The sequence below is a fragment of the Zophobas morio genome, unplaced genomic scaffold (genome assembly GCF_036711695.1).
Source record: "Zophobas morio isolate AGI-343-1 ecotype UQ-CSIRO unplaced genomic scaffold, CSIRO_AGI_Zmor_V1 ptg000008l, whole genome shotgun sequence".
In the NCBI taxonomy this organism is placed as follows: domain Eukaryota; kingdom Metazoa; phylum Arthropoda; class Insecta; order Coleoptera; family Tenebrionidae; genus Zophobas; species Zophobas morio.
The window spans coordinates 1,200,972-1,228,785 of NW_026972113.1; the positions used below are offsets into that span (position 1 = coordinate 1,200,972).

Below are 27,814 nucleotides of genomic sequence, written 5' to 3' on the forward strand. Positions count from 1 at the left end.
CCCGCCCTCAATTTTCTTGCAAGGTACGTCATTTGCCAAAATCAGTCTTATCTTAGCAAGTACTAAATCCTCCCACTCACCGACGCTCTTTTCATTCTAAGAACTAATTTTATTTCTGTTCAGTAAAGGATCCACTTTTACTCAGACTAGATTAAATGAATCACTGAATTTGAGGCGGTGTGGGTGGGCGGGGCTAAGTATATGTTCTTCTGTCGAATGGTACTGGGGCTGTTAAAAAAGAAAACAAAAAGGACCAACTGTAATTTTTTTATTATACTACATACTACAAGACTGATTTCCTATTCTAGAAGAAAAAATGAGCGAACGGGTGGGTGGGTGGGGCTAAATTTAACTTTTTCCTTTTCTATCTTAGCAAGTACTAACAATACCCATCCGCGTTTTATATTCTTAAAAGGTGTCATGTGCCAAAATCAATCATATCTTAGTAGGTACTAGCCCCGCCCACCCGCCCTCTATTTTCTTGGAAGGTATATTATTTGCCAAAATCAGTCTTAACTAAGCAGGTTCTAGCCCCACCCACCCGCCCTTTGTTTTCTTAGAGGGTACGTCATTTGCCAAAATCAGTCTTATTTTAACAAGTATTAGTCACTGAGATGGAGACAAGGTGGGTGGGCGGGGCTAATTATATGTTCTTATTTAGAATGGGAATGGAGCTGTTAAAGAAGAAAAAAAAGGCTAACACTATTTTTTTTGTAATACTATTTACTACAAGATGTATTTCTTATATATTTTAGAAGAAAAAATGAGCGAACGGGTGGGTGGGCGGGGCCAAATTTAACTCTTTTCTTTTCTATTTTAACAAGTACTAACAACAGACACCCGCCCTTAGATTAAAATCAGTCTTATCTTAGCAAGTATTAGTCACTGAGATGGAAGCGAGGTGGGTGGGCGGGGTTAATTATATGTTCTTCCCTAGAATGGGAGTGGGGCTCTTAAAAAAGGCGGAGCTAAGTTTAACTTTAATTTTTTCAGTGTAGACTCGTCATATTTTCGATATTTTAGATTGGATCTATTCGACAAAATTTTGAGCTTACGTCATCAATTTTTGGAGGGGATAAACTAATATTTTATACAATCTCAATACAAACGATATTGACTTGACCTGATCTGACCTGACCTAAGCTGACCTGACCTGAAATGACCTGACAAGTGATATAGACAACATTGTTAGACTAATTTGTTTAACATGATCAGACTGTTCCAGAATTCATTGATTCTCATTCTTCTTAATTAAAAAACAACATTATAGTTCATACGCTACCACTATTTAAAAATTGTTTTTTGAGATGACGTCATCATATCTCTGGACGGGATATATAAAATTATAATCTCGATTATAATGCACCGCCTGCTTTTGAAAATACACAGTCTCCGAACCAATTTCAACCAAACTCCTCTCCCACAGCACACTATTCTTGCAACTTAAAACTTTTCCGCGCCCTCGAACTTCCACAAATTAGCCACACTTCCGAGATTCCCACTTAAAAGTGTCCTCTCCGCCCCAGTCCCCACGTGCTTATCCCATTAAGCTCCCATTACAGTCCCAAGACAGTGCGACACCGGTCCCAAGCCGGTCCCAAAAATAAAACAAAACAAGACCGCATAGCCACCTGATGCGCTCCTCCTCCTCCCGCCGCATGCGCCTGCTTCCCGAAGACATATGAAAGCGCCCGCGAAAGCTCCATGAAACTCAGTTGAAGCTCGCGTTCACGGGTTAAAGGTCGAAAACCCGGCCATTGTAATTTCCGTGCGCTAGCACCATTTAACGCAGCTGTGTTTGAACTGGGCTTTAATTAGCGAGGGTGAGTTATGGCGTCTGGCTAGTTGGGAGCTTTATTTACGGAAGACACCGGAGTTGTTGGGAGTAATGGGGGGTTTTGGTGACGAGACGGGAAGAAGTGCTGCGGAATTTGGAAAAATAAATTGCGAGGCATAAAAATTATAAATGAGGTTGCGGCGGCTGGGGGAAGTTGGAGATGAGTTGGGCTAAGTGGAAAAGTGGCTTGTAAGGGTTGGCGATATGTTAAAGTTTTGGGATAAGGAGGGGAGTGAGGATTATCTGAATTTTGGAGGTCGGGGTGTGTTTTAAAATTGACGGAAACTTAATAAGTTAATGAGAGAACTTACTTTTTCTGAAGAACTTCGGAACACTCCAAGGTTTGCATTGCGGTCATATTTTATTTCACCTACTTTTTAATGATCTTTTCTGCAAATAAAAAATGTGTCAGTTAGTGCTCATTTTTCAGGAGCACAAAATTGTGATGAGTGCATGCTAAATTTTTAATTGTGTACTGCATAATAGTTTAAATTACATTAAATTATTAATTAATTGATTAATAAAGTGTATCTCAAGGTTTTCGAATTTTCCGTCTTCTTTTGTGTTTGAACGTAATATTATACCATTCAGCAACAATTTTATAATTTCCTACTTAATGGACATAAATGTATAGTTCTTCTTCAAAAACCATACATATACAACGTTTAAAATTTTAATCATTTTTAAAAATCATAGAATTAAGAGTTCTAGAAAGTTTTAATTATTCCATGAATTTTAGAAACAATTAAGTTCAAATTAATTGCAGAATAGTTGGAATTTAATTTGAAATAAATTCGACAAAAAATAACTAAAACTGAATGAAATTAAAACTATAGATCGAGATCTGAAACAGTGATTTTTGAATCATTAAGTTCCGAAATAAAAATTCGATTTGAGTTTAGAAGTTGAAAACGAAATTAAAAGAATCCTAAAATGTTTTACTCTTTGTATGAATTTTTCATGTAACCAAAGTTCGATAGACTGAAAAAATAGTTACAGGATTTGGGATGTTTGGAACTTAATTTGAAACAAATTCCACGAAAATATAGCCAAAATTTGACGAAAATACAGAAGAAATACAGCGATTTTTACAAAGGCTATATTTTATTAAGAATTTTATAATTTAAAAATTGATGATCTTAAAGGTATAGTTCGAGTTCTGTAACAGTGAATTTTGGTTCATCGACTTCCAAAAAAAAAATGTGAATAATTTATAGTCGTAATAAGTTCTTTGAATTCAAAGTTGAAAAAAAGTTTCGTTTTGTTGGAGCAATGTTCATGATTTTAAAGCTCGCAGTATACATCTTCGAAAACCATTGCAACTGAAACGTTTGAAACTGCAATTATTTTTTGAAATCGTTGTATTCAAAAAAATCTGGAATGATTTAATATTTGTATGAATTTTTTATGTAACCAAAGTTCGATAGACTGAAAAAATGGTTACAGGATTTGAAATGGCTGCAATTTAATTTGAAATTTGATTCCAATTTTAGGTCGTTTGATCCAATTTTAACCACTTTTTTGGAAAATTTTTGGAAACTTTAGATTCACTTTTCGTGTTTATTGGATTATCTACAATTTGACACCAATTTTCGGTCAATTGAGCCAATTTCAACCACTTTTTTGGAAAATTGTTGGAAATTTTGGAAGCACTTTTCGTGTTTATTGGAACAGATATCGTGACGGCGATTTTAGATTCGCAACCACTGGAAGATAATCTATAATTTGACACAAATTTTCTGTCGATTGATGCAATTTTAACCACTTTTTTGGAAAATTTTTGGAAATTTTCGATCAAGTTTTCGTGTTTATTGGAACATATAAACAAAATTCGATGAAAATACTTGAAGAAATACAGCGATTTTTTAGAAAGGCTATATTTTATTAAGAATTTTACTTTTTAAAAATTAATAAATTTAAGGCATAGTTCGATCTCTGAAACAGTGAATTTTGGTTCATCGACCCAAAAAATGTCAATAATTTATAGTCGTAACAAGTTCTTTAGATTCAAAGTTGGAAACGCCCCAATTAAGTTTGGTTGGAACACTGTTCATCATTTTAAAACTCGAAGTATACACCTTTAAAAACCATTACAACTAAAACGTTTGAAACTGCAATTATTTTTAGAAATCGTTGAATTAAAAAAAATCTGGAATGATTTAATATTTGTATGAATTTTTTATGTAACCAAAGTTCGATAGACTGAAAAAATAGTTACAGGATTTGAGATGGCTGCAATTTAATTTGAAATTTGATTCCAATTTTAGGTCGTTTGATCCAATTTTAACCACTTTTTTGGAAACTTTGGATTCACTTTTCGTGTTTATTGGATTATCTACAATTTGACACATTGGTGTCATTGGCTCAATTGACCGAAAATTGTTTCGGTCAATTGAGCCAATTTCAACCACTTTTTTGGAAAATTGTTGGAAATTTTGGAAGCACTTTTCGTGTTTATTGGAACAGATATCGTGACGGCGATTTCAGATTCGTAATTAGGGGTAGATTATCTACAAATTGACACAAATTTTCGGTAGATTGAGCCAAATTTAACCACTTTTTTGGAAAATTTTTGGAAATTTTGGATTCACTTTTCGTGTTTATTTGAACAGATAATGTGAAGGCGATTTTAGATTCGCGACTAATGGAAGATTATCTACAATTTGACACAAATTTTCGGTCGATTGATGCAATTTTCACCATTTTTTTGGAAAATTTTTGAAAATTTTGGATTCACTTTTCTTGTTTATTGGAACAGATATTCTGACAGTGATTTCAAATACCACAAAATTCGATGAAAATACTCGAAGAAATACAGCGATTTTTTAGAAAGGCTACATTTTATTAATAATTGTACAATTTAAAAATTAATAAATTTAAGGCATAGTTCGATTTCTAAAACAGTGAATTTTGACTTCCCAAGAAAATGTCAATAATTTATCGTCGTTACAAGTTCTTTAGATTCAAAGCTGAAAACGCCCCAATTGACGAGTTTCGTAAGTTTCGTTGGAGCACTGGCCATGATTTTAAAACTCGAAATATACATCTCCGAAAACCATTACAAATAAAACGTCTAAATCTATAATCATTTTTAAAAATCGTAAAGCTAAAAAATTCTAGAAAACTTTAATATTTCAATGAATTTATAATACAACTAAAGTTTGAAAGTCCGAAAAAATATTTGAAGAATTCGAGACGGCTAGAATTTAATTAGAAATAAATTCCACAAAAAAATAACTGAAATTTGATGAAAATAGGCACTCGAAGATCGCAAGTGTTTTTTTACAAAGGCTAAAAAAATGCCAATATGCTCTCTGAATTGATGAGTTTCAGAAAATTTAAAATTTAGTTTCCTCATGGACACTAGTCCCATCTGAATATATTAATAATTTAACTTTTTTAATGCTTTTGAAACAAAAAATATTACATTTCAATCTCTCATTGAAATTCAGTGTGCGTATTTATTCTCGTTATTTCTCGGTAGCTTTTTCCAGGTACGAAAAATAATAAAAAGATTTCAAGTGTCGTAGAAACGTGTTTTAAACCAATTGGATTTGAATTTCTTAAGATTCAGAGCTCTCTATCGGGAGTGTGCCATGGCTCCCACCTCGGTCCTATTTCATATCAATTATACGCCAGTGATAATTTTAGTGACGATATTTAGAATAAATTTGAATGGTAATTAGTGAAATTATTTTAACTCTTGATGCTAAATAATGTAAACAAAATTGATTGTTTCTACATCCAAGGCTTTAATTTTAATCATCCGCTTATAATAAGGTCTGTGTACATAAATATGTCCCTGTGTTATTGTTACATCTGTCGATAACCGTAATGAAACATATCATTATTTACGTTGCAGAAAAATAAGCTCAATTTTATAAAGCGACCAAGAAAATTCTGCTTGTGTTTTTCGTTCCTTAAAATGGCCTTATTACAATACTTACTCCGGAAGTAAAAAAGTTAAATTAACGTCACTTCTTTGAAGCCAAGTGCTCTATTCATTTGAAAGTTGGGTATTTGTGTGCTTATAAATAAAATATAAGCTATTGACCCCAAGTTGTGCTTAAAAACCGCCTTTGAAGATTTATATCGAAAAGCTTTTAAATCCCTCCGGATTTTCCACTTTAAACCGAGCTTAAATGTGTCTAAACAAAATTCAATTTGTTGTAAGATTCAAGCTGCTACATATGCGACTACGTATATTCAAATTACACAACATAAAAGTAAGAATCGATACACGATGGCAATTTGAATTTATCGAGTTTATTTTTATGCTACGAGTAACTCACTGTTGACATTAACACCATGTAGGTTTTCCCAGTATTTTTGCGATAATGAATTCCATAGAGCTTCGTAATTAACACGGATTGATAAGGATTGCTATTCGGAATTTATTATTTAATCATATGGTAATCCATCTATTAAATTTTTGTCATATAGATAAGCACCTATTTGTTGAATAACTACAGTTAATAAATCCGGTTTAAATTACGATAACGCTTATCGTCCAAATGCAGGAATATTTTACACGAGTTTATTAAAACCTCACAACACCTTCTTCGATCATTGCCTCTGGCATCAATTTATCACGTTCGCTCTCCCTAAACCCCGAAGCACAATCCAGGCGGTAACGATTTGGCTTTTTAGCAAATCTCATAACAATGAAGACCATTTATCTTATTACCTTCAACGTCGTTTCCATAAGAGAAATTTTCTTTCGTGTTAGATAGTGTCGCTTAGTTTTTATCGCCCTTCGGCCCCCATTAAAGGTAACAAGAAAATTTTGCTAACAGCTGCCAAGTCCACTCGAGATTATCAACCTTTCAACTACGACACAAACCACTAGTTTCAGATCGATACTATGTCTATTGTAGTTGTATGTTCCAACAACTTCAAGTGAGAAACCGCAGAGGTTGGCAACGATGACGTTGATGGAGAAATAATGAAAACGTAGAAAGTTTATTAATTATTATGACAATGGGTTAAGCAGCCTAAGCGAGCAACGTCTAGAAAAAAGATTCCAACTATGTAGCATTTTGAATTCGACGAACCGAATTTAAATACGGTCCATTTCAAGCTAATGCCATAATGAATCAATAATTTAACATCAGTCTACCATATTAACTTAGCCAGCAGGCATCTAGTACAAAATTCACAACATGAAATGAATTATGTTACTCGTACTTAGAAATTAACTTTGTTGAGTCATTGTTTAACTTCATTTAATTTAATTATCCTTAATCGGTCCACCTTTGACAATTATAGTTACCTGAAGTCTATGAAAACGCACTACCTATAAAAAAATAAGTGTGCATTTTTAGGGATTCTTTAGACTGGAAAATTCTAAAATTTCGTTGCATGAATGAGACTGCTGAATAATTTAAGCCCTGTGGACGAATACTTTAAGGACGAGACACTTATTAACCATGTGTTTATTCATAATGCAAATTTTATGACAGCCATAAATTCGTTTATGCATGTTGACGTAAATAGTTTGAGTGTATTTCATAAACATACGAATTTATGATCCACAGACGTGAAAATTAAAAATGTTTCCCATGTGTGATGACCACGTTAACATTTGCTAGGAAACAGGAATGTGACAAGACTGAAACAAATTAAAAATAATTTAATTGTTTAAGGATTTTAGGCAGCTTTTCAAAATTGTTAATTGTTCAATTCCCCTTATAGATTTTTTTTATCGAAAAATGGCAAAAAATGCCTACGATTTATGATAAAAAATCATATGGGCAGAGGAGTAACGTGAAAATTTTTGTATATCTCCAAAGTCCGAACACAACCCAAAAATTTTTATGAGGGTTATTGAAAAATTGAATTCTGAAAAGTTGCCAAAAATCCTCAAAAAAAATCTGAGAAATTATTTCGATTTTCGAAAAATTTGGTTTGGAGATGATTTTTTTTTAATATGTCAAAATCTGGAATACCATGCAAGAAATTAATTTTTTCTTAAAAAATTTTAGATTTTAGGTGTCTAAAAGTCCTCAAAAAATTTTGGGATATAGATCTCGACTTACTGACACAAAAAATAAAAAGTGGACTGAACCCTAACTTTCGAGAAATTCGATTTGAAAATGAAATTTTTAAATTTCTATATATTTTGACAATTTCTCTATTTTCTTAGAGGGTATATCATTTGCCAAAATCAGTTTTATCTTAGCAAGTACTGGCCCCTCCCACCCACCCTTTAGTTTCTTAGAAGGAATGTCATTTGCCATAATCAGTTTTATCCTATCAAATACTAGCCCCACCCACCCACCCTTTATTTTTTTACAGGATATATCATTTGCCAAAATCAGTCTTATCTTATCAAGTAGTAGCCCCACCCACCCGCCCTTTAGTTTCTTATAAGGAATGTCATTGGCCAAAATCTGTTTTATCGTAGCAAATACTATTTTGAAAATGTTTGTCTAGGACGCTTCTGAATTTGCGAATCAGCTCGTCGGAATTTGCATCAGTTTTTTGAGGATTTTTAGACAATTTCTAAAAATGTTCGTTTTTTCTATATTTTTTACTGTTTTCCGAAATTTCGAGGTTTTTAAAAAATCATTTTTCAAAGCGAATTTTTAAAAAATCTTGGTCCAGGACCAGTAAACCTTTCTTCGATACCTACATCCTAGAATTTTTTAAGGATTTTTAGACAATTTTTTTGAATTTCAAAGTTTAATGCCCTCTAACGAATTTTTTGAACGTTTTTCGAGCTTTCGACATGTTCAAAAAAAATTGTATCAAAGCGAATGTTTTGTCGAAGAAGCTTCAGGTTTTTCGAATCAGTTCGCCGAAAAATATATTTTAGAATTTTGTGAGAATTCTTAAGCAATTTTCCAAAATTCTCAATTTTACGAATTTTTTTATAGTTTCAGTTCTTTGAAATCTGTTATAAAATTTTTGAGGAATTTTTAGTAACTTTCCAAAATTTTTATTTTTTTTAGCGAAAATCAAATTTTTGGATAATCTTTCCTGGAAACCATTGATCTGTCTTGTAGGATTTTTGGTCCATTTTTCAAAAATCTCAATTTATCAATTCAGTTTCAAACTGATTATTTCGAAAAACTTTCAAAATTCTCAATTTTTGGCAACTTTTCAAAAATAAAAAAATTTTCAATATCCCCTACAGATTTTTCAGCGTTTTTCGAGATTTCGAGATATTAAAAAAAAACATTTTCAAATCGAATTTTTTGAAAATCTTGGTCCGGGACCATTGACACTTTTTGTTTCTCGAATCAAATTCTTCAGCAATTTCTCAAAAATCTCGATTTTTTTATAGCCCCTCATGATTTTTTTAACATTATCAAACCGAATGTTTCCGAAATGTTTGTCTAGGACACTTTAAATTTTTCGAATCATCTCGTCCAGAATTGTTTAAGCATTTTAGGCACTTTTCAAAATTGTTAGTTGTTCAATTCCCCTTATAGATTTTTTTATCAAAAAATGGCAAAAAATTCGTACGATTTATGGTAAAAAAATCATATGGGCAGAGGAGTAATCGAAAAATTGAAAATCTAGTGTTCTCGACAAGCGTTTCCGAAACATTCGATTACAACGTGAAATTTTTTTAATATCTTCAAAGTTCGAACACAACCCAAACATTTTTAGGAGAATTATTGAAAAATTGAAATCTGAAAAGTTGCCAAAAATCCTCAAAAAAATCTAAGAAATATAATTCGACGAGAGATTTTCGAAAAATTTGGTTTGGAGATGATTTTTTTAATATCTCGAAATCTCGAACACCATTCAAGAAATTCAATTTTTGTCGAAAATTTTAGATTTTAGGTGTCTAAAAGTCCTCAAACAATTTTGGGATATAGATCTCGACTTGCTGATACAAGAAACGAAAAGTTAACTCAACCCTAATTTTCGAAAAATTGGATTTGAAAATGAAACTTTTAAATATCTCTGGTGATCTCGAAAAACGCTAAAAAATTCGAGCTATATCATTTGCCAAAATCAGTCTTATCTTATCAAGTAGTAGCCCCGCCCACCCACCCTTTAGTTTTTTATAAGGTATGTCATTGTCCAAAATCAGTTTTATCGTAGCAAATATTATTTTAAAAATGTTCGTCTAGGCCGCTTTAGATTTTTCGAATCAGTTCGTCGAAATTTGCATCATAGAATTTTTTGAGGATTGTTAGACATTTTCTAAAAATATTCGTTTTTTTCAATATTTTTTTACTCTTTTCCAAAATTTCGAGGTATTTACAAAATCTAAGCGAATTTTTCGAAAATGTTGGTCCACTTAACACTTTCTGTTTTTCGAAACAACTTTTCGAGATCTACATCCCAGAATTTATTCAGGATTTTTAGACACTCAAATGAATTTTTTGATCGTTTTTCGAGCTTTCGATATGTTAAAAAAAATTGTATCAAAGCGAATGTTTTGTCGAAGAAACTTCAGGTTTTTCGAATCAGTTCGTCGAAAAATATATTTTAGAATGTTGTGAGAATTCTTAAGCAATTTTCCAAAATTCTCAGTTTTACGAATTTTTTGATAGTTTCAGTTCTTTGAAATCTGTTATAAAATTTTTGAGGAATTTTTTAGCAACTTTTCAAAATTTTGATTTTTTTTAGCAAATATCAAATTTTTTTAATCTAGTGTCCTCGAGAAGCGTTTTCGAAACATTCGATTACAACGTGAAATTTTTTGAATATCTTCAAAGTTCGAACACAACCCAAAAATTTTTAGGAGGGTTATTGAAAAACTGAAATCTGAAAAGTTGCCAAAAATCCTCAAAAAAATCTAAGAGAAATAATTCGACGAGAGATTTTCGAAAAATTTGGTTTGAAGATGATTTTTTTTTTAATATCTCGAAATCTCGAATACCATTCAAGAAATTAATTTTTTGTCGAAAAATTTTAGATTTTAGGTGTTTGAAAGTCCTCAAAAAATTTTGGGATATAGATCTCGACTTGCTGATACAAAAAATAAAAAGTGGACTGAACCCTAGTTTTCGAGAAATTCGATTTGAAAATGAAATTTTTAAATATCTATATATTTTGACAATTTCTCTACTTTCTTAGAGGCTATATCATTTGCCAAAATCAGTTTTTTCTTATCAAGTAGTAGCCCCGCCCGCCCACCCTTCACTTTCTTATAAGGAATGTCATTGGCCAAAATCTGTTTTATCGTAGCAAATACTATTTTGAAAATGTTTGTCTAGGATGCTTTTGAATTTGCGAATCAGCTCGTCGGAATTTGCATCATAGAATTTTTTGAGGACTTTTAGACAATTTCTAAAAATGTTTGTTTTTTTCTATATTCTTTACTGTTTTTCGAAATTTCGAGGTATTTAAAAAATCATTTTTCTAAGCGAATTTTAAAAAAATCTTGGTCCAGGACCAGTAAACCTTTCTGTTTTTCGAAACAACTCTTCGGTACTTACATCCCAGAATTTTTTAAGGATTTTTAGATAATTTTTTTAAATCTCAAATTTTAATGCCATGTGATGAATTTTTTGAACATTTTTCTTCGACTTTCGACATGTTAAAATGTAGTGTAGTGTCCTCGACAAGCGTTTTCGAAACATTCGATTACAACGTGAAACTTTTTGTATATCTTCAAAGTTCGAACATAACCCAAAAATTTTTAGGAGGATTATTGAAAAATTGAACTTTGAAAAGTTGGCAAAAAAGAAACTTGATTTGAAAATGAAACTTTTAAATATCTCTGGTGGTCTCGAAAAACGCTAAAAAAATCAATTTTCGGTAAAAAATTCATATGGGGGTGGCAATCGAAAAATTAACAATTTCTCTATTTTCTTAGAAGCTATATCATTTGCCAAAATCAGTCTTATCTTATCACGTAGTAACCCCGCCCACCCACCCTTCAGTTTTTTATAAGGTATGTCATTGGCCAAAATCAGTTTTATCGTAATAAATATTTTTTTAAAATTGTTCGTCTAGGACGCTTTAGATTTTTCGAAGCAGTTCGTCGAAATTTGTTTCACAGAATTTTTTGAGGATTGTTAGAGATTTTCTAAAAATATTCGTTTTTTCGATATTTTTTTACTCTTCAAAAATTTCGAGGTATTTAAAAAATCAAACCGAATTTTTCGAAAATCTTGGCCCAGGACCATTAACACTTTCTGTTTTTCGAAACAACTCTTCGAGATCTACATCCCAGAATTTTTTCAGGATTTTTAGACATGCAAATGTTTTTAATCGTTTTTCGAGCTTTCGACATGTTAAGAAAAAATTGTACCAAAGCGAATATTTTGTCGAAGAAACTTCAGGTTTTTCGAATCAGTTCGTCGAAAAATATATTTTAGAATTTTGTGAGAATTCTTCAGCAATTTTCCAAAATTCTCAATTTTACGAATTTTTTGATAGTTTCAGTTCTTTGAAATCTGTTATAAAATTTTTGAGGATTTTTTAGCAACTTTTCAAAATCTTGTTTTTTAGCGAAAATCAAATTTTTGGATAATCTGTCCTGGGAACCATTGACCTGTCTTGTAGGATTTTTGGTCCATTTTTCAAAAATCTCAATTTATCAATTCAGTTTCATACTGAATATTTCGAAAAATTTTCAAAATTCTCAATTTTTTGGCAACTTTTCATAAATAAATTTCAATATCCCCTACAGATTTTTCAGCGTTTTTCGAGATTTCGAGATATTAAAAAAAAACATTTTCAAATCCAATTTTTTGAAAATCTTAGTCCGGGACCCTTGACACTTTTTGTTTCTCGAATCAAATTCTTCAGCAATTTCTCAAAAATTTCGATTATTTTATAGCCCCTCATATGATTTTTTTAACATTATCAAACCGAATGTTTCCGAAATGTTTGTCTAGGACACTTTAAATTTTTCGAATCATCTCGTTCAGAATTGTTTAAGCATTTTAGGCACTTTTCAAAATTGTTAGTTGTTTAATTCCCCTTATAGGTTTTTTTTATCAAAAAATGGCAAAAAATTCGTACGATTTATGGTAAAAAAATCATATGGGCAGAGGAGTAATCGAAAAATTGAAAATTTTGAAAGTGGCCTAAAAACCTCAGAAAAATCAAGTGTCCTCGACAAGCGTTTTCGTAACATTCGATTACAACGTGAAATTTTTTGAATATCTTCAAAGTTCGAACACAACCCAAACATTTTTAGGAGAGTTATTGAAAAATTGAAATCTGAAAAGTTGCCAAAAATCCTCAAAAAAATCTAAGAAATATAATTCGACGAGAGATTTTCGAAAAATTTGGTTTGGAGATGATTTTTTTAATATCTCGAAATCTCGAATACCATTCAAGAAATTCATTTTTTGTCGAAAAATTTTAGATTTTAGGTGTCTAAAAGTCCTCAAAAAAATTTGGGATACAGATCTCGACTTGCTGATACAAGAAACAAAAAGTTGACGCAACGAGAAATTGGATTTGAAAATGAAACTTTTAAATATCTCTGGTGATCTCGAAAAACGCTAAAAAATTCGATTTTCGGTAAAAAAATTCATATGGAGGTGGCAATCGAAAAATTGGCAATTTCTCTATTTTCTTAGAGGCTATATCATTTGCCAAAATCAGTCTTATTTCAGCAAGTACTAGCCCCACCCACCCACCCTTTATTTTCTTGGAAGGTATATCATTTGCCAAAATGAGTCTTATCTTATCAAGTTGTAGCCCCGCCCACCCACCCTTTAGTTTTTTATAAAGTATGTCATTGGCCAAAATCAGTTTTATCGTAGCAAATATTATTTTAAAAATGTTCGTCTAGGACGCTTTAGATTTTTCGAATCAGTTCGTCGAAATTTGCATCAAAGAATTTTTTGAGGATTGTTAGACATTTTTCTAAAAATATTCGTTTTTTCGATATTTTTGTACTCTTTTCAAAAATTTCGAGGTATTTAAAAAATCAAACCGAATTTTTCGAAAATCTTAGTCCAGAACCATTAACACTTTCTGTTTTATCGAAACAGCTCTTCGAGATCTGCATCCCAGAATTAAATGAATTTTTTTATCGTTTTTCAAGCTTTCGACATGTTCAAAAAAAATTGTACCAAAGCGAATGTTTTGTCGAAGAACTTCAGGTTTTTCGAATCAGTTCGTCGAAAAATATATTTTAGAATTTTGTGAGAATTCTTATGCAATTTTCCAAAATTCTCAATTTTACGAATTTTTTGATAGTTTCAGTTCTTTGAAATCTGTTATAAAATTTTTGAGGATTTTTTAGCAACTTTTCAAAATCTTGTTTTTTAGCGAAAATCAAATTTTTGGATAATCTGTCCTGGGAACCATTGATCTGTCTTGTAGGATTTTTGGTCCATTTTTCAAAAATCTCAATTTATCAATTCAGTTTCAAACTGAATATTTCGAAAAATTTGCAAAATTCTCAATTTTTGGCAACTTTTGAAAAATAAAAAAAAAATTCAATATCCGCTACAGATTTTTCAGCGTTTTTCGAGATTTCGAGATATTAAAAAAAAAAAATTTTCAAATCAAATTTTTTGAAAATCTTGGTCCGGGACCCTTGACACTTTTTGTTTCTCGAATCAAATTCTTCAGCAATTTCTCAAAAATCTCGATTTTTTTATAGCCCCTCATATGATTTTTTTAACATTATCAAACCGAATGTTTCCGAAATGTTTGTCTAGGACACTTTAAATTTTTCGAATCATCTCGTCCAGAATTGTTTAAGCATTTTAGGCACTTTTTAAAATTGTTAGTTGTTCAATTCCCCTTATAGATTTTTTTATCAAAAAATGGCAAAAAATTCGTACGATTTATGGTAAAAAAATCATATGGGCAGAGGAGTAATCGAAAAATTGAAAATCTAGTGTTCTCGACAAGCGTTTTCGAAACATTCGATTACAACATGAAATTTTTTGAATATCTTCAAAGTTCGAACACAACCCAAAAATTTTTAGGAGGGTTATTGAAAAATTGAAATCTGAAAGTTGCCAAAAATCCTCAAAAAAATCTAAGAAATATAATTCGACGAGAGATTTTCGAAAAATTTGGTTTGGAGATGATTGTTTTAATATCTCGAAATCTCGAATATCATTCAAGAAATTCATTTTTTGTCGACAAATTTTAGATTTTAGGTGTCTAAAAGTCCTCAAAAAATTCTGGGATGTAGATCTCGACTTGCTGATACAAGAAACAAAAAGTTGACTTAACCCTAATTTTCGAGAAATTGGATTTACAAATGAAACTTTTAAATATCTCTGGTGATCTCGAAAAACGCTAAAAAATTCGATTTTCGATAAAAAAATTCAGATGGAGGTGGCAATCGAAAAATTGGCAATTTCTCTATTTTCTTATAGGCTATATCATTTGCCAAAATCAGTCTTATCTTATCAAGTAGTAGCCCCGCCCACCCACCCTTTAGTTTTTTATAAGGTATGTCATTGACCAAAATCAGTTTTATCGTAGCAAATATTATTTTAAAAATGTTCGTCTATGACGCTTTAAATTTTTTCGAATCAGTTCGTTGAAATTTGCATCATAGAATTTTTTGAGGATTGAGATTTTCTAAAAATATTCGTTTTTTCGATATTTTTTTACTCTTTTCAAAAATTTCGAGGTATTTAAAAAATCAAACCGAATTTTTCGAAAATCTCAGTCCAGGACCACTAACACTTTCTGTTTTTCGAAACACCTCTTCGAGATCTACATCCCAGAATTTTTTCAGAATTTTTAGGCAATTTTTTTAAATTCTCAAATTTTAATCCCCTCAAATGAATTTTTTGATCTTTTTTCGAGCTTTCAAAAAAAATTGTATTAAAGCGAATGTTTTGTCGAAGAAACTTCAGGTTTTTCGAATTAGTTCGTCGAAAAATATATTTTAGAATTTTGTGAGAATTCTTAAGCAATTTTCCAAAATTCTCAATTTTCCTGTGCCCCCCGTACGAATTTTGTGATAGTTTCAGTTCTTTGAAATCTGTTATAAAATTTTTGAGGATTTTTTTAGCAACTTTTCAAAATTTTGATTTTTTTAGCGAAAATCAAATTTTTGGATAATCCGTCCTGGGAACCATTGCAGGATTTTTCAAAAATCTCAATTTATCAATACAGTTTCAAGCATTTTAGGCAACTTTTCAAAAATTGTTAATTGTTCAATTCCTCTTATAGATTTGTTTATCGAAAAATGGCAAAAAATTCGTACGATTTATAGTAAAAAAATCATAGGAAAAATTGAAAATTTTTAAAAGTGGCTTAAAAACCTCAAAAAAATCTAGTGTCCTCGACAAGCATTTTCGAAACATTCGATTACAACGTGAAATTTTTTGAATATTTTCAAAGTCGAACACAACCCAAAAATTTTTAGGAGAGTTATTGAAAAATTGAAATCTGAAAAGTTGCCAAAAATCCTCAAAAAAATCTAAGAAATATAATTCGACGAGAGATTTTCGAAAAATTTGGTTTGGAGATGATTTTTTTAATATCTCGAAATCTCGAATACCATTCAAGAAATTCATTTTTTGTCGAAAAATTTTAGATTTTAGGTTTCTAAAAGTTCTCAAAAAATTTTGGGATATAGATCTCGACTTGCTGATACAAGAAACAAAAAGTTGACTAAACCCTAATTTTCGAGAAATTGGATTTGAAAATGAAGCTTTTAAATATCTTTGGTGATCTCGAAAAACGCTAAAAAATTCGATTTTCGGTAAAAAAAGTCATATGGAGGTGGCAATCGAAAAATTGGCAATTTCTCTATTTTCTTATAGGCTATATCATTTGCCAAAATCAGTCTTATCTTATCAAGTAGTAGCCCCGCCCACCCACCCTTTAGTTTTTTATAAGGTATGTCATTGACCAAAATCAGTTTTATCGTAGCAAATATTATTTTAAAAATGTTCGTCTATGACGCTTTAAATTTTTTCGAATCAGTTCGTTGAAATTTGCATCATAGAATTTTTTGAGGATTGTTAGACATATTCTAAAAATATTCGTTTTTTCGATATTTTTTTACTCTTTTCAAAAATTTCGAGGTATTTAAAAAATCAAACCGAATTTTTCGAAAATCTTGGCCCAGGAGCATTAACACTTTCTGTTTTTCGAAACAACTCTTCGAGATCTATATCCCAGAATTTTTTCAGGATTTTTAGGCAATTTTTTAAAATTCTCAAATTTTAATGCACACAAATGAATTTTTTGATCGTTTTTCGAGCTTTCGACATGTTAAAAAAAAAATTGTATCAAAGCGAATGTTTTGTCGAATAAACTTCAGGTTCGTCGAAAAATATATTTTAGAATTTTGTGAGAATTCTTAAACAATTTTCCTGTGCCCCCCGTACGAATTTTTTGATAGTTTCAGTTTTTTGAAATCTGTTATAAAATTTTTGAGGATTTTTTAGCAACTTTTCAAAATTTTGATTTTTGTTAGCGAAAATCAAATTTTTGGATAAACTTTCCTGGGAACCATTGACCTGTCTTGTAGGATTTTTGGTCCATTTTTCAAAAATCTCAATTTATCAACTCAGTTTCAAACTGAATATTTCGAAAAATTTTCAAAATTCTCAATTTTTTCAGAATTTTTGGCAACTTTTCAAAAATTACAAAATTTTCAATATCCCCTACAGACTTTTCAGCGTTTTTTCGAAATTTCGAGATATTTAAAAAAAAAACATTTTCAAATCGAATTTTTAAAACTCGAACTTTTAAAAATGCCCAATTTTTTACTTTTTTTACTGTTTTCCGAAATTTCGAGGTATTTTTCTTTTTAAATCGAATTTGGGTGGGGCTAGTATTTGCTACGATAAAACTGATTTGGGCGAATGACATACCTTCTAAGAAGCTAAAGGGTGGGTGGGCGGGGCTACTACTTGATAAGATAAGACTGATTTTGGCAAATGATGTAGCCTCAAAGAAAATAAAGGGTGGATGGGTGGGACAAATATTTTCTACGATAAATCTGATTTTGTTCTATGACGTACCTTCTGAGAAACTAATGGGCGGGTGGGTGGGGCTAGTACTTGTTAAGATAAGACTAATTTTGGCAAACGATGTAGCCTCCAAGAAAATCGAGGGCGGGTGGGCGGGACCAGTACTTGCAAAGATAAAATCTGGTGCTCCTCGTATGAATTTTTTTATCGTTTTCCGAGCTTTTTTTGTTTCAAAGCGGATGTTTCGAAAATTTTTATCCAAGATTTTTTGAATCAGTTTTTTTTAAATCTATGTTGCTAAATATTTTGAGGACCAACTTTTCAAAATTTTCAATTTTTCAGTAACGAATATGAATTTTTTTAGCAAAAATCGAATTTTTGGATAATCTTGACTCGAAACCAGTGACATGTTTTGTTTTTGGAATGACGATTTTTGCTCAATTTAAAAAAAAATCTCAATTTTTCGTACCCCTGAATGAATTTTTGTTTGTTTTTCGGGCTGTTGAGATTTTTAAAAAAATTCAGCTTCAAACCGAATGTATCGAAAATTTTTGTTGAGGATGCTTTAAGATTTTCGAATCAACTCGTAGAAAATTGCATTATAGAATTTTTGGAAGATTTTTAGGCAACTTTTCGTAATTTTTCCATAGCCACCCATATGAATTTTTGATCGTTTTTCGAGCTATTGCGATATTTAAAAAACTTCAATTTTAGAGCGAATGTTTCGAAAACTTTTGGTGAGGACAATTTAGGCTTTTCGAATTAGCTTGTCGAAATCTAATTTTTCAGTGAATAATGAATTTTTTAACTATTATTCCTCAAACCGAACTTTTTGAAAATCTCTAGTTTGAGGATTTTTTCAAAATTTTCAATTTTTGAATTACCACGCCCATCGACATTTTTGGTCTTTTAGCAGAGAATTTTTAGTCAATTTTTCAAAATCTCACCGACCTTGTATCAATTGTTCTACCGTTTTCGGGATTTTGGGACATATACATATAAAAAAAAGATTTTCAAATCGAATTTTTTGAAAATCATGGTCGAATAAAATTGGCACTTTTTATTTTTTGTTTCAACAGAATTTTTAGACAGTTGTTGACACTTTTTGTTTTTCTTAGTTTCTAAAACATACTAAACTTTCTAACAAAAAAAAACAAAACGCTCACGCTATGTGTAACGTGAAATTTAAAAATAAAGCACTGACTTAATACAATTCTTCCAGCATTAATCTAATCTGATTATTTTTGTTTGAAAACTTCGTCGATACCCCTCTTAAATATAAATCAACTGGGACGTCAAAAATTTGTAAACACCACAGCTAAGCGCTGATTTAGTGGTTTTCTCGTCGTTTCTTTAATTGATCCTAGATTACACAATCTCTTAATCGCATTACTCAAAATAAACGATAAATCACAGTCAAAGCGTAAATCGAGTTCAACAATATCTCATTCCGCAACTCCAGATTAAAAATTTGACCCACAAAACCCACATTCAGAGACGAAAATCTGAATTGCAGATACGTCAAAGTGATGAATTAAATTTTCTTTAACGAGGAACTTCTCTTAAAATTAATAATAATTTTTAACCGAGATTTTGTTGTCGTTATTTACGCACCCTCGTTACCGCAAAACCCCGTAAAGTCCATCTTTTTCCACCAAATCCCCCCCAGGCCCGTATTTTTTCCTTTTCAGTAAATAATTGGCTGCCACTTCCGCGCAATCCGTTCTGGAACATAAACCTGAAATAACCTCCATAAAACTGTGTCTACAAAATATGCTGACCTATACCCAACACCCACATACGCTTTATCATTTTTTATCAACGCGAAATGGTAAGAAACACGCACGTGTACACGCCCATTAGACTACAAAGAACGTCAGCCCGAACAAAACACATTTATTAATCACAAAGTTCGCTAATTAGGTGGTTAGATCATCATTCATGATGGAAAATTAATTTCCTTGAGACACTGCGTCGTCAGCCATTGTGGCTGCAGAATGGAAATTCGCCGTGGCGTTCTCACCAAAAACTATAACTAAATTAAAGTGGGGCGTGCTCGGAAATGTCGGAAATGGGGTCTTGAGTTTTAATTTGGGGTTACCTCATTTTCCTCTGAACGAGATCGGAGCTTAGGTATAGCTGGATTAAGCCATTATTGAAGGGGATTTTGTTACTATAGTACTTACTATTACTAGAGGACTAAATAGGCGCTTTAGGCATTTATTTTATTATTTTACATAATCAGCGACCTTAATCTTCGTTAAAATATAACAATTTTTACAGTTTCCTCAATATAGCTGGGTATAAAAATTTCGTACCTGGATAAAAAAGGAAATTATTATTAACTTCTCTTTCACAAAATACAATTACTTTAAGAATGTACTTTATGGTTTCTATATAATCACAGAAATGTTTAAAATTTGTTTATTTGAGGCAGTAGAGAAGTCAGGACAGGTCAGGTCACATTTGGTCAGGTCAGGTCAGGCCAGGTCAGCTTAGGTCAGCTCAGATCAGGTCAGGTCAGGAGCATGAAATAGTATAACAGAAAAAGTTACGATTCGTTCTTTTTTACTTTTTTCACATTTTAGATTCTAATATATATTAGTTTCCACTTCCACTCGACAGCAAAACATAATTAGCCACGCCCACCCACCCTGTCTATTTTTTAGTGACTGATTTTATTCGATCTGTACTCCAGAAGTCATTTCCGGTTCGTTTTTTCGGACATCTCTACCGTTTTTCCAAAATTACTAATTAATTGAAATATAGCAGTTTTTACAATTTCGTCAAAATAGCTGGCTATAAAATTTTTGTACGTAGATAAAAAAGCAAATTATTATTAATTTATGATGTTTTTAACTGTTTAACATCTCAGATTCTACTATTAGTTTCCACTTCCAATCGACAGAAGAACATAATTAGCCCCGCCCACCCACCCTGTCTGTTTTTTAATGACAGATTTTATTTGATCTGAATGAAATTAATGATCTTATACTGAACGTAAATAAAATAGACGTTAGAAGAAGAAGAGGGGGGTGGGCTAGTACTTCCTAAGATATAACTGATTTTGACAAATGACATACCTTTCAAGAAAATAGAGGGCGGGTGGGTGGGGCTCGTACTTGCTAAGACAACACTGATTTTGGCAAATCGACATACCCTCTAAGGAAATAGAGGGTCGGTGGGCGGGCTTAGTATTTCATAAAATAAAACTGATTTTGGCAATTTTCATATTTTCGACAATTTTTCTACATATCCGAAAATTAGTCGAAGACATTTTCTTGTAGATTTCAATATCCAGAAGTCATTTTCGGCTTCGTTTCTTCGGAAATTCCTACCGTTTTTTCAAAATTGCTAATTAAAATAAATATAGCAGAATACAAATTTTGTACGTCGATAAAAAAGGAAATTATCAATTTTTGATTTTTTTTAAGTCTTTCATATCTTTGATGCTATTATTAGTTTCCACTTCCACTCGACAGAAGAACATAATTATCCCCGCCCACCCACCCTGTCTCTTTTTTAGTGATTGGTTTTATTCGGTCTGAATAAAATGAATGATCTTATATTGATTGGAAATACAATTAGTCGTTAGAATGGGAAGAAGGGGGATGGGCGGGACTAGTATTTAATAAGATAAGACTGATTTTGGCAAAAAACATACCTTCCAAAAAAATAGAGGGCGGGTGGGCGGGGCTAGTATTTGCTAAGATAATACTGATTTTGGCAAATGACATACCTTCCAAGAAAACAGAGGGCGGGTGGGCGGGGCTAGTATTTGATAAGGTAAGACTGATTTTGGCAAATGACATACCCTCTAAAAAAATAGAAGGTGGGTGGGCGGGCTTAGATCCGGATATCCAGCAGTCACTTTCGGCTTCGTTTCTTCTGAAATTCCTACCGTGGTTCCAAATTGCTAATTGAAATATATCGATCAATTTCTACAGTTTTCGTCAAAATAGCTCGGTATAAAAATTTTCTGCTTGGATATAAAAGAAAACTATTATTAATTTTTGTTTTACAAAATACAATTAATTTAAGAATGTACTTTGTGGTTTATATATAATCGCAGAAATGTTTAAAATTTGTTTGGTTGATACAATAGAGAAGTCAGGCCAGGTCAGGTCACGTTAGGTCAATAAATTTTATAGGAAATAGTTTAACAAAAAAAGTTACGATTACCGCTTTTTTATACTTTTACTTTTTTACATCTTAGATTATATTATTAGTTTCCACTTCCACTCGACAGAAGAACATAATTAGCCCCGCCCACCGACCCTCTCTCCTTTCCGATCCGAATGAAATGAATGATCTTAAACTCATGTTATGTTATTATTTGCCAAAATTAGTGTTACCTTATCAAATACTAAGCCCGCCCACCCACCCTCTATTTTCTTAGAAGGTATGTTATTTGCCAAAATCATTCTTATCTTATCAAATACTAAGCCCGCCCACCCACCCTCTATTTTCTTAGAAGGTATGTTATTTGCCAAAATCAGTCTTATCTGGTCAAATACTAAACCCGCCCACCCACCCTCTATTTTCTTGGAAGATATGTTATTTGCCAAAATCAGTCTTATCTAGTCAAATACTGAGCCCGCCCACCTACCCTCTATTTTCTTGGAAGATATGTTATTTGCCGAAATCAGTCTTATGTTATCAAATACTAAGATCACCCATCCACCCTCTATTTTCTTAGAAGGTGTGTCATTTGCCTAAATCAATCTTATCTTAGCAAGTACTAGCACCTCCCACACGCCCTCCACTTTCTTGGAAGATATGTTATTTGCCAAAATCAGTCTTATCTTATCAAATACCAAGGTCGCCCACCCTCCTTCTATTGTCTTATAGGGTGTGTCATTCGCCCAAATCAGTCTTATCTTAGCAAGTACTAGCCCCGCCTACCCCGCTCTTCTCATCCTAACAACTAATTTTATCTCCGTTCAGTATTTCATCATTCATATCGGAAAAAAATAGTCACTGAAAAGGAGACAGGGTGGGTGGGCGGGGCTAATTATTTTCTTCTGTCGAGAGGGAGTGAAAATTAATAAAGTTAGAATCTAGAATTTCGTCAAAATAGCTCGCTATAAAAATTTTGCACGTGGATAAAAAAATGAAATTATTATCAATTTTTGATTTTTTTTAAGACTTTATCATCTTAAATGCTATTATTAGTTTCCACTTTCACTCGACAGAAGAACATAATTAGCCCCGCCCACCCACCCTGTCTCTTTTTTAGTGATTGATTTTATTCGATCTGAAATAAAATTAGCCGTTAGAATGAGAAGAAGGGGGGTGGGCGGGGTTAGTGCTTGCTAAGATAAGACTGATTTTGGAAAATGACATACCTTCCAAAAAAATTCGGGGTGGGTGGGCGGGGCTAGTATTTGTTAAGATAAGTCTGATTTTGGCAAATGACACACATTCCATAAAATACCGGGCGGGTGGGCGGGGCTAGTACCTGCTAAAATAGGACTGATTTTGGCAAATGACATACCTTCTAAGAAAATAGAAGGTCGGTGGGTGGGGTTAGTATGTAATAAAATAAGACTAATTTTGACACTTTTCACATTTTCGATCATTTTTCAACTACGTCCAAAAATTAGTTGAAGACATTTTCTTGTAGATTTCGATATCCAGAAGTCATTTCCGGTTCGTTTCTTCGGACATTTCTACCGTTTTTCCAAAATTACTAATTAATTGAAATATAGCAGTTTTTACAATTTCGTCAAAATAACTGGCTATAAAAATTTTGTACGTGGATAAAAATACAAATTATTATTAGTTTGTGATTTTTTTAACTGTTTGACATCTCAGATTCCACTATTAGTTTCCACTTCCAATCGACAGAAGAACATATTAGCCCCGCCCACCCACCCTGTCTGCTTTTTAGTGACAGATTTTATTTGATCTGAATGAAATGAATGATCTTATACCGAACGTAAATAAAATTAGTCGGTAGAAGGAGAAGAGGGGTGTGGGCGGGGCTACTACTTCCTAAGATATAAATGATTTTGGCAAATGACATACCTTTCAAGAAAATAGAGGGCGGGTGGGTGGGGCTCGTACTTGCTAAGACAACACTGATTTTGGCAAATCGACATACCCTCTAAGGAAATTGAGGGTGGGTGGGCGGTCTTAGTATTTGATAAAATAAAACTAATTTTGGCACTTTTCACATTTTCGACAATTTTTCTACTATACATATCCGAAACTTAGTCGAAGACATTTTCTTGTAGATTTCGATATCCAGAAGTCACTTTCGGCTTCGTTTCTTCGGAAATTCCCACCGTTTTTTCAAAATTGCTAATTAAAATATAGCAGTATACAAATTTTGTACGTTGATTAAAAAGGAAATTATCAATTTTTGAATTTTTTTAACTCTTTCACATCTTAGATGCTATTATTAGTTTTCACTTCCACTTGACAGAAGAACATAATTATCCCCGCCCACCCACCCTGCCTCTTTTTTAGTGATTGGTTTTATTCGATCTGAATAAAATGAATGATCTTATATTGATTGGAAATTCAATTAGTCGTTAGAATGGGAAGAAGGGGGGTGGGCGGGACTAGTATTTGATAAGATAAGACTGAATTTGGCAAAAGACATACCTTCCAAAAAAATAGAGGGCGGGTGGGCGTTACTAGTACTTGCTAAGATATCGCTGAATTTGGCAAATGACATACCTTCCAAGAAAACAGAGGGCGGGTGGGTGGGGCTAGTATTTGATAAAGTAAGACTGGTTTTGTTTGACACTTTTCACATTCTCGACCATTTTTCATATATATTCGAAAATTAGTTGAAAATATTTTTTTGTAGATTTCGATATCTAGAAATTATTTTCGGCTTCGTTTCTTCGGAAATTCTTACCGTATTTTCAAAATTGCTAATTAAAATATAGCAGTTTTTACAGTTTCGTCAAAATAGCTTAGTATATAAATTTTGTACGTTGATAAAAAAAGAAAATTATCAATTTTTGAATTTTTTTAACTCTTTCACATCTTAGATGCTATTATTAGTTTCCACTTCCACTTGACAGAAGAACATAATTATCCCCGCCCACCCACCCTGTCTCTTTTTTAGTGATTGGTTTTATTCGATCTGAATAAAGTGAATGATCTTATATTGATTGGAAATACAATTAGTCGTTAGAATGAGAAGAAGGGGGGTGGGCGGGACTAGTATTTGATAAGAAAAGACTGATTTTGGAAAATGACATACCTTCCAAGAAAACAGAGGGCGGGTGGGCGGGGCTAGTATTTGATAAGATAGCACTGGTTTTGTTTGGCACTTTTCACATTCTCTACCATTTTTCATCTATATCCGAAAATTAGTTGAAGATATTTTCTTGTAGATTTCGATATCCAGAAGTCATTTTCGGCTTCGTTTCTTCGGAAATTCCTACCGCTTTTTTCAAAATTGCTAATTAAAATATAGCAGTTTTTACAGTTTCGTCAAAATAGCTTGGTATACAAATTTTATACGTAGATAGAAAAGGAAATTATCAATTTTGAATTTTTTTAACTCTTTCACATCTTAGATGCTATTATTAGTTTCCACTTCCACTCGTCAGAAGAACATAATTATCCCCGCCCACCCACCCTGTTTCTTTTTTAGTGATTGGTTTTATTCGATCTGAATAAAATGAATGATCTTATATTAATTGGAATCGTTAGAATGAGAAGAAGGGGGGTGGGCGGGACTAGTATTTGATAAGATAAGACTGAATTTGGCAAAAGACATACCTTCCAAAAAAATAGAGGGCGGGTGGGCGGGGCTAGTACTTGCTAAGATAACACTGAATTTGGCAAATGACATACCTTCCAAGAAAACAGAGGGCGGGTGGGCGGGGCTAGTATTGGATAAGGTAAGACTGATTTTGGCAAATGACATACCCTCTAAGAAAATAGAAGGTGGGTGGGCGGGCTTAGTATTTGATAAGATAAGACTGGTTTTGTTTGGTATTTTTCACATTCTCGACCATTTTTCAATTATACCCGAAAATTAGTTGAAGATATTTTCTTGTAGATTTCGATATCCAGAAGTCATTTTCGGCTTCGTGTCTTCGGAAATTCCTGCCGTTTTTTCAAAATTGCTAATTAAAATATAGCAGTTTTTACAGTTTAGTCAAAATAGCTTGGTATACAAATTTTGTACGTTGATAAAAAAAGAAATTATCAATTTTTGAATTTTTTGAACTCTTTCATAGCTTAGATGCTATTATTAGTTTCCACTTCCACTCGACAGAAGAACATAATTATCCCCGCCCACCCACCCTGTCTCTTTTTTAGTGATTGGTTTTATTCGACCTGAATAAAATGAATGATCTTATATTGATTGGAAATACAATTAGTCGTTAGAATGAGAAGAAGGGGGGTGGGCGGGACTAGTATTTGATAAGATAAGATTGAATTTGGCAAAAGACAGACCTTCCAAAAAAATAGAGGGCGGGTGGGCGGGGCTAGTATTTGATAAGGTAAGACTGATTTTGGCAAATCGACATACCCTCTAAGAAAATGGAGGGTGGGTGGGCGTGCTTAGTATTTGATAAGATAAGACAGGTTTTGTTTGGCACTTTTCACATTCTCGACCATTTTTCAACTATATCCGAAAATTAGTTGAAGATATTTTTTTGTAGATTTCGATATCCAGAAATCATTTTCGGGTTCGTTTCTTCTGAAATTCCTACCTTTCTTCCAAATTACTAATTGAAATATATCGAGCAATTTCTACAGTTTTCGTCAAAATAGCTCGGTATAAAAATTTTCTGCTTGGATAAAAAAGAAAACAATTATTAATTTTTGTTTTACAAAATACAATTATTTTAAGAATGTACTTTGTGGCTTTTATATAATCACAGAAATGTTTAAAATTTATTTGTTTGTTACAATACAAAAATATCAGGACAGGTCAGGTCACGTTAGGTCAATCAATTTTATAGGAAATAGTGTAACAAAAAAAGTTACGATTAGCGCTTTTTTATACTTTTACTTTTTTCACATCTTAGATTATATTATTAGGTTCCACTTCCACTCGACAGAAGAACATAATTTATTATTTGAATTAGCAACGCCCACCCACCCCCTCTCCTTTTCAGTTGTTGATTTAATCCGATCTGAATGAAATGAATGGTCTTATATTCATATTATGTTATTTGCCAAAATCAGTGTTATCTTATCAAATTCTAAGCCCGCCCACCCACCCTCTATTTTCTTAGAAGGTATGTCATTTGCCAAAATCAATCCTATCGTAGCAAGTACTAGGCCCTCCCACCCGACCTCCATTTTCGTGGAAGCTATGTTATTTGCCAAAATCAGTTTTATCTTATCAAACACTAAGTCCACCCACCCACCCTCTATTTTCTAAAAGGGTATCTCATTTGAACAAATCAGTCTTATCTTAGCAAGTACTGAGCTCGCCCACCCACCCGCTATTTTCTTAGAAGGTCTGTCATTAGCCTAAATCAATCTTGTCTTATCAAATACTAGCACCGCCCACCCACCCTCTATTTTCTTAGAGGATATGTTATTTGCCAAAATCAGTCTTATCTAGTCAAATACTAAGCCCGCCCACCCACCCTCTATTTTCTTGGAAGGTATGTCATTTGCAAAAATTAGTCTTATCTTATCAAATACTAACCTACCCTCTATTTTCTTACAGGGTGTGTTATTTGCCAAAATTAGTCGTGTCTTAGCAGCTAGTACTAGCCCCCTACCCCACCCCCCTCTTCTCATTCTAACAACTAATTTTATTTCCTTTCAGTATAAGATCATTTATTTCATTCATATCGGACAAAATTGGTCACTGAAAAGGAGACAGGGTGGGTGGGCGGGGCTAGTTATTTTTTACTGTCGAGAGGCAGTGAAAACTAATAATAGTTAGAATCTAGGATTTGAAAAAAGTGAAAAAAAAACTTCAATCGTAACTTTTTTTGTTATAGTATTTGCTATAAAAATTATTTCTTATTTCATGCACCCGACCTGACTTGACTTAATGTGACCTGAGTTGTCCCGACTTCTCTATTGCATCTAATAGACAAATTTTAAATTTTCTCTGAATACTTACATAAAAACCACAAAGTACTTTCTGAAAATAATTGTATAATATTAATTAGTTAGAAAAGTATTGCCTACTTTCATGTTTCATCGA

At 32.4% G+C, this 27,814-nt stretch overlaps 1 protein-coding gene across 4 annotated transcripts in view; it reads left to right on the plus strand.

The window, feature by feature from the left end:
* LOC135124988 (GTPase-activating Rap/Ran-GAP domain-like protein 3) overlaps positions 1-27,814 on the plus strand; it is a 223,287-nt gene that overhangs the window by 75,977 nt on the left and 119,496 nt on the right. Inside the window, exon 1 of one of the 4 annotated variants that reach the window (XM_064050240.1) lies at positions 1,713-1,823. The exons of 2 other annotated variants lie outside the window; for them this stretch is intronic. The gene's annotated coding sequence lies outside the window, so the exon portion shown is untranslated. Of the gene's footprint in view, positions 1-1,712; positions 1,824-27,814 lie in introns of those variants that run through there. One more of the 4 variants, XM_064050241.1, reaches the window with a different exon arrangement.